The sequence below is a fragment of the Elephantulus edwardii genome, unplaced genomic scaffold (assembly GCF_000299155.1).
Source record: "Elephantulus edwardii isolate Elephantulus edwardi_28Jun2011 unplaced genomic scaffold, EleEdw1.0 scaffold00409, whole genome shotgun sequence".
In the NCBI taxonomy this organism is placed as follows: Eukaryota; Metazoa; Chordata; class Mammalia; order Macroscelidea; family Macroscelididae; genus Elephantulus; species Elephantulus edwardii.
Genome location: NW_006400159.1, coordinates 1,133,687 through 1,141,216, shown reverse-complemented (window position 1 = coordinate 1,141,216; position 7,530 = coordinate 1,133,687). Strand labels below are relative to the sequence as shown.

Sequence of the window (7,530 nt, the reverse complement as noted above, 5' to 3'; positions counted from 1 at the left end):
AGTACTTTAGAGAGGTCCCTAACAGCAAACTTTCCATCGCAACACATCTTTTAATTTCCTGGCTGCTGGTGCCAAGACTGTTGACTATGGAGCCAAGCAAACTAAAGCTGTGTACAATCTTAATCTCTTCACCATGCATCCTGATGCTGCCAATCGGTCCAGTGGTGAGAATCATTGTCTTCTTGACAATGAGCCTCAATCCATATTGAAGGCTGTAGTCCTTGACTCTCTGCAGCAAGTGCTTCAGGCCCTCCTCAGTTTCAGCAAGCAGGGTTGTGTCATCTGCAAAACGTGGATTGTTGATAGATCTTCCACAAATCCTGATGCCGCATTTCTCCTCATAGAACCCATCCTCCCAGATAATCTGTTGTGCATACAGGTTGAAAAGGTATGAAGGTAGGACACATCTCTGGCGTATGCCCTCCCCAATTTTGAACCATGTGGTGTTTCCTTGCTCTGATGACTGCCTCTTGACCCAAGTATAGGTTTTGCATTAGCACGATCAAGTATTCTTGGATTCCCATTCTTCTCAGTCAGCCACAGTTTGTTATGATCCACACAGTTAAATGCCTTTGCATAATCAATGGAACACAGATAAACATTCTTCTGGTATTCCCTGCTTTCAGCCAAGATCCATCTAACATTAGCTACAATATCCCTAGTACCACAACCCCTTCTAAACCCTGCCTGGACTTCTGGCAGTTCTCTGCTGATGTGCTGTTCCAGTCGTTATTAATCTTCAGTAGAATCTTGCTTGCATGTGAAATCAATAATATTGTTCTATAGTTTCCACACTCTGTTGGGTCATCTTTCTTTGGAAGGGGAACAAACTTAGATCGCTTCAGTCACTTGGCTAAGTGGTTGTTCTCCAGATTTCTTGGCATAACTTGGTGAGCACGTCCAGGGAAGCACCTGTTAGCTGAAATATGTCAATTGGTATACCATCTATTCCTGGGACCTTATTTTTTGCTTTTTCCTTCAAAGCAGCTTGAACTTCTTCCTTCATCACCATAGGCTCTTGCTCTAATGTTATTTCATGAAATTCTTCTGTATCTGCCAATTCCTTTCGCTACAAGACTCAGTATATTCTTTCCATCTTCTTTTAATACTTCCTGGATCATTTAATATTCTGCCTAAAATATCCTTGATTACAGCAAATGGAGGTTTGAATTTGTTCTTCAGTTCCTTGAGCTTAAGAAATGCTGAGTTTGGCCCTTTTGATTTTCTGACTCCAGCTCCTTGCACACTTCATTGTTAATATTTTACTCTGTCATCCTGCACTGCCTTTTGAAATCTTCTGTTCAGCTCTTTAGTATCTTGAATTCTTCCTTATGCTTTGTCTTCTCTGCACTCCAGTGCAATCTTCAGAGTTTCTTCTGACATCCATTTTGGTCTTTTCTTCCTCCTCTGTCTTTGTAAAGAACGTTTGCACTCTTCTTGGATGATACCCTTGATATCCTCCCACAACTCATCCGGTCTTCGCTCATTCGTGCTTAAGGCCTCAAACCTGTTCCTGAAATGGTTCTGAAATTCAATTATGTGCATGTTATTCCTCCTGATGTTCCACATCATTCTTAGGCTTTCTTTCTTTTCCTTCCTTTTTGATTCTGTTTGTTCTAGCAGATCAGTGTGGAGCCCACTATCTTCTATTTTGATGATACTGTGTTCTATGTCTTCAACTCTGCTCATATGTCCCTCCAACATGTTGCCAGCTTTAGAGACAATGGTCCTTATATTCCAGACAGTTTTTGTTTTTCTAATGCCTCTTTTGTTTTATCTGCATTGTGTTTGATTTTTTCTTTCAATTTTGCTTGGCTGGTTGGTTGGTTAATTAGTTAGGAAGGTATGTATGTATGTATGTATTAATGCTGCTGTTGTTATACGCCATAGAGTCACTTGCAACTTGGTGACCTTATATACAACAGCTCTGAACTCTGCTTATGTTGAGCCAATTTCATTGTCTCCAACACACCTATCCCCACTACCTTAGTCACTGAGTCAATCTATCTCATCCAGGGCCTTCCTCTCTTGTGCTGTCTCCACACCCATCCAAGCATGATGTCCTTCACCAAGGGCTGGTCCATCCTGGAAACATGCCAAAGTATGTGAGACAGTGCTTCAAAATTCTTGTCTCCATGGAACAACCTGGTTTTACCTTCTCCAGAACAGATTTTTTATTTTATTTTTTAATAATTTTAATGAACACTTACAGAGATTTTGAATTTCCATTCATTCATTGCTGTACTTCTCTCCCTGCCCAGCCCTCGCCTGCCCCTCCAGTTCACTTCTCTCTTTCAAAAGTAAAAGAAACACTCCCTCTCTGGTACACAATCCCCCCGCACCCCTCCCACCGCCCCAAGTACATTCCACTATGCAACCTTAATTGTGGACTCTTGTGATAACCATAATACCCTATCATATATCGCTTTTAAATTATTCACTCCCTCGTCAGTTTCAGTGCAGTATACACAATCTATCCAGTTTTTCCTCAGTCTTACCCCAACCCAGATATCAGTCCCATTTTACAGCAGTGGCACCATGCAATATTTGTCCCTTTGTGGCTGAGATATTTCACTCAGCATAATGTCCTCCAGGCTCTTCCATTTTGAATAATATTGCATGAGTTCCTTGTTTTTCAAAGCAGCGTAGTATTCCATTGTGTGAATATACCACAGCTTCTCTATCCATTCGTTTCTTGATGGGCACCTGGGTTGTTTCCAACTCCTTGCTATTGTGAACAGAGCTGCGATAAACATGGGTGTGCATATATCTGCTTGGATGTCAGTTATGGTCTCTTTGGGATATATTCCCAGTAGTGGGATTTCTGGGTCAAGTGGTATCTCTATTTGCAACTTTTTGAGAAAGCGCCAAATCGTCTTCCACAGTGGCTGCACCATTTTACACTCCCACCAACAGTGAATCAGGGTTCCCGTTTCTCCACAACCTCGCCAGCATTTGTTGCTTGCTGTTCTGTTAAATTTTGCTATTCTGACTGGGATGAGATGATATCTCATAGTTGTTTTGATTTGCATTTCTCTTAGAGCTAGGGATTTTGAACATTTCTTCATGTGCTTGTTGGCCATCTGAATGTCTTCTTTGGTGGAGTGTCTGTTCATATCCTGTGCCCATTTTTCAACTGGATTATTTACCATTATTTTGTTGTGGTGCTCAAGTATTTTATAAATTCTAGATATAAGTCCCTTATCTGACATGCCATTACTAAATACTTTTTCCCAGTCTGTGGCTTCCCTTTTTACCCTGTTGGAGAAGTTTTTGGATGTGCATAGGGATTTGATTCTTAGAAGGTCTCATTCATCTATTTTATCTTCTCCTGGTTGTAGATTTTCAGAACAGATCTTAGCAGTGACTCTGAGGAGTCCGTGTTATGTTCAATACTCTTCGCCAGCACCAGAACTGAAAGGCATTGATTCTTCTTCTGTCATCCTTAGTTACTGCCCAGCTTTCTGAATAGCAAGTAACTGTGAAGACCATGTCTTGGATCAGGTGTACCTTAGTCTTTAGGCCAACATCACTGCTTTTCAGTACTCTGCAGAGATATGTGACAGCAGATTTCCCCAATGTAATTCATCTTCTGATATCCTGCCTGCTGGTACCAAGAGTGCTGACTGGAGCCAAGCAAGCTAAAGTAACTAACAATCTCTTCTCTATCTATCATGGTGAATCCTGCAATTCTTTGAGTTTGTCTTCCACCTATTTAAAATAATCAACCATTGTTCTTTTGAACTCTATGTCAAAAAGTTTCTTCAGATTTTCTGGGTTCAGGAGACCCACTGATTCTGTTGGTTTGTTTTTTTGTGTGTGTGTGACACCTTGCTTTGGTTTTGTGTAGGATGTGAGGTATCTTGTCATGGCTGTGGTATGAGTTATTCTTGCCTGGGGCCCTAGCAGGTCCCAGGTCTGACAACCTTAGCTCAAGAAGTCACTGCTCTGTCCATCCTGCCTGAATTTCAATCTGGTCCCTGGGTTCATGGGAGACTTGCTTCAGCTGGGGAGCTCAACACTCCAGTAGGGAAGGGCACGGCAACTCACCCTACCTGTGATCTTTTCTGTGTGGTCCTGTGGCAGAGATCATTGAATCTGAGGGGCCAATGGCTTTTCTTCTTTTTCTCTCTAGTACCACAGCCAAATTCTCTGAGGCTTTTTGTTTTCTGACTGCACCCCACTCTCCTGATGTCTACTGTCCTCCTTAGTGTGTGAAGTGGTACGGCCCAATTCTCTTCACCACTCTCTCTGGTAGGACCTTGTCTGTGACCTTCTGCTCCAGGACTACATTCCTGTAGCTACCAAATGCTAGATTTTTCCAGCTAAGGTGTACTGATGGAACAGCAAAATAATAAATCAGGCAAGAATGATGTCTTGGCTGGATTCTGAATGTCGGTGGACCCCTTTGGCCCGAGGGCCACAGGCCAGTGGCCACAGTGAAGTCGGAAATGAAAGGGGCAGATCCACGTCTGTTGGTTACAGGTGGGGCTGGGGAAATGGGGGCTGGTTGGGAACTGAAGGTGGCTTCACCTGTTCGATGGTGTCTGAATGGGCTGCCATCTGGACCAGCCAGTAGCCATAGTGAGCTGGGGCTGAAAGAGCATAATTTAATTTCTTGACTGCTATACAAAGAATGGTGAGACACAGGATGAGTATTCAAGGGAAATTTAAGCAACAGTAAATTCTAAGGACTGTTATGCAAACCTAGCAATACCATAATAGCCCTAGATATTGAACTGACATAGGAATTTAACAAGAAATTCCAGATTTTGAAAGGAGGAAACACAACATTCTTGGAGTCTGAGGATGGAGGTGAGTGAGAGCAGAGACTGCAGAGCAAAGGGGGACAACAGTCAGATCCATCCCCTCCCCCACAGTGGTCAGGGATGTGCCAGGGTGAGGAGGCAACTGGGGTGGTGGGCAGCTAGAGAGAAGTCTTGAAAATATTCATAATGCAAAAATAAAACTGGAGTCGAAAGTTTCATAATGGATAAATAAACTGGAGGATTTTGAAAGTCAGGGTGGAGGTAGGATCGCTATGTGAATGTCAAAACGGTTTTGAATGTGGAAATACTAATTTGGACCTGCTAAGAGAGGAAAGAAATGGAGTCCAGAAATCTGTGACTCTTGAGAAACTAACTCACTTGGTCTGTGACTTGTGTGTCCCCTTAGGAAGCACCTTGACTGGAGACAGATTATTCACACTCACTGCTTGTCATCAAGCACGGTGCTCTTGTATGACAGCAGAACTGCCCCATAGGACTTCCAATCTTTGTAGGAGCAGACTGCCCATCTTTTCAGGTTGGAGTCAGGGACTTAAGCCACTGCACCACAGGCGCTCTATATTACTCAGAGAGACACTTCTGAAAGGCTTTGCCGAGGAAACATTCTAGTTATTAAAACAGTGCTGTTTTGGAAGTATTTTGAGGCTCCAGAATAGCAGCTCACAGACCTCTTCAGGAACCAGGGTTCTGAAGCAGTTAAGTCATGGCCAAACAAGCAAAAATGGAAGACACTCACTCTTCTAAAGTTTGAGCAGATAGGTCTGAGATCTGGAATGAAACACTCTAGGGTAAAGCTCTGGGACAGGAGCCTCAGAAGATGGGATTGGCTCATGGGAGAAAGCACAGCGTGATCCACTTTTAGGCTGCTGTCTTTGATCTGGGCACTTGTGTTCCCACTCTTTGGGGAGGAGATCTGTTGTTAGGCAATATGCATGCTATTCTTTTCTTTTTTTTTTTTTGGTAAGTTTCATTTTATTAAATGTGACTGAAGTAGACACCATGGTGATTAAAGAATTTAGCCAAGGTAGCTTAGACAGACTGCTGGCCCACCAAGATCTTCAACACAACAGCTGGGTACCAAAGGACTATCTGAAGGAATGGTACAAATGAAAGAACTTAAGTGTGTATTTTGGTACAACTTATAGAAAAGGTAAAATAAACAAGACATGCAGGTGGCCTGGTAGTGACCACGGAGTCATCCCTGTGGCTATGGGGAGGCCGGGCTAAAGCTTCGCTCAGCTCTCGCCGTAACTGTCTCCCACGGTGTGCTTGTCAAAGAGATACCCGGCCAGACCTGAGTCCGGGGCTCCCATCTTGCGCAAGTTGGTTATGTAGTCACCCAGTTGTTTGATGGATTTCACCTGCTCATCCAGGTAATGCGTCTCAATGAAGTCACACAAATGAGGGTTGTTCTTGTCAGTGCCAATTTGTGCATTTCTAGTAGGAACTGATTCACACTTTTCTCCAAGTGTAGCGCACACTCCATTGCGTTCAGCCCACTCCCCCAGTCATCCTGGTCTGTTTCTTGATGTCCTGAAGAAAGATGCAGCTGCCTCTCTGGTTCTGCAGTTTCATCAGTTTCTTGGCATGTTCCCTCCCCTTGTGGGATTGGTGGAAAAAAACATTTGGCAAAATTCTTCAAAGCCACATCATCACGGTTGAAGTAGTAAGACATGGACAGATAGACATAGGAGGCGTAGAGCTCCAGGTTGATCCGGCGGTTGATGGTGGCCTCCGAGTCCTGGCTGTAGTTCTGGCGTACCTACAAAGGGGACGCGGTCATGGCGGCAGTGGTGGAGAGGCGGCTGAGTGGCGCTGGAGTGGAGGTGAGGACCTTGGGGCATCTGGGGGTGCTGATGTGAGGAGGTGGCAGAGGACTGGCTGGAAATGACCGGCGAGGGGAGATGCAGGTGAGCGCAGGGTTCTGTTCAAGCACTGTTGAAGCAGGAGACCACAGAGACTCTGCGAAGACTGTCTCTATGTATGCTATTCTATGACGAAGATCATGTTTCTAGCAAGACTGTGACCTGTTATTTCTCTTGGCCCAGGTCTCGTTTCTCCCATAGCCATGGAGTGTGTTTCAACACACAGCAATTCTGCAGGAAACATCACTGCCTACAGAGGTTCCATGGGTCTAATCTCTATGGAGGTACATGATTGATCAGTTCACACTGATGACTTTCTGGTTAACTCAGTGCCTGTGCCACCAGAGGTCAATGATTAGCATGCAGTTCACCCAAAGTTTCAAAGGTGAATCTGTTCCACTGTCACTCTCTTAGCCAAGGCAGAACTATACTGAACTGACTTGAAAGCCTGCCAGTAATCTCTTGGTGAAACACCTTACCACTTCCTTGCCTCAGAGACTAACTTGTCTTTTAATCACAGAAGTGAGATTATCCCTGATGGCTTCTGAGAAAAATGCCTCAAGATCTCAGGAGGTGAATGAGATCATGAGACGCTTCTTATAGACCACCTTCCTTGTCTCCCAACTGCAGTCTATGTCTTCCTTTTGCTCTGTTCCTTCACCTTTTTTTGGTATAGGGATGGGGCTAACACTGTCCTTTCTGAGCCAGACCCTGAGATATACAGAATTACACTTCCAACTTCTGTTGAGCAATCTGGCCATGACATAAGTGAGTGCTTTCTGAGATATGCTTTGACTAAAGTGGGGTGTGGGAGCCACTTTTAAAAACTGTGAGAAAATGATATAATGAAATGACTAATTGTTGTTGTTGTTATGTGC

General features: G+C 43.9%; 1 protein-coding gene and 1 pseudogene across 1 annotated transcript in view; both read right to left on the bottom strand.

Annotated features, from left to right (window-relative positions):
- LOC102870796 (constitutive coactivator of peroxisome proliferator-activated receptor gamma-like) overlaps positions 1-7,530 on the bottom strand; it is a 56,470-nt gene that overhangs the window by 18,334 nt on the left and 30,606 nt on the right. The gene's annotated exons all lie outside the window — the stretch shown is intronic.
- The window catches only part of LOC102868367, a 2,897-nt pseudogene continuing 1,389 nt past the window's right edge, over positions 6,023-7,530 (bottom strand).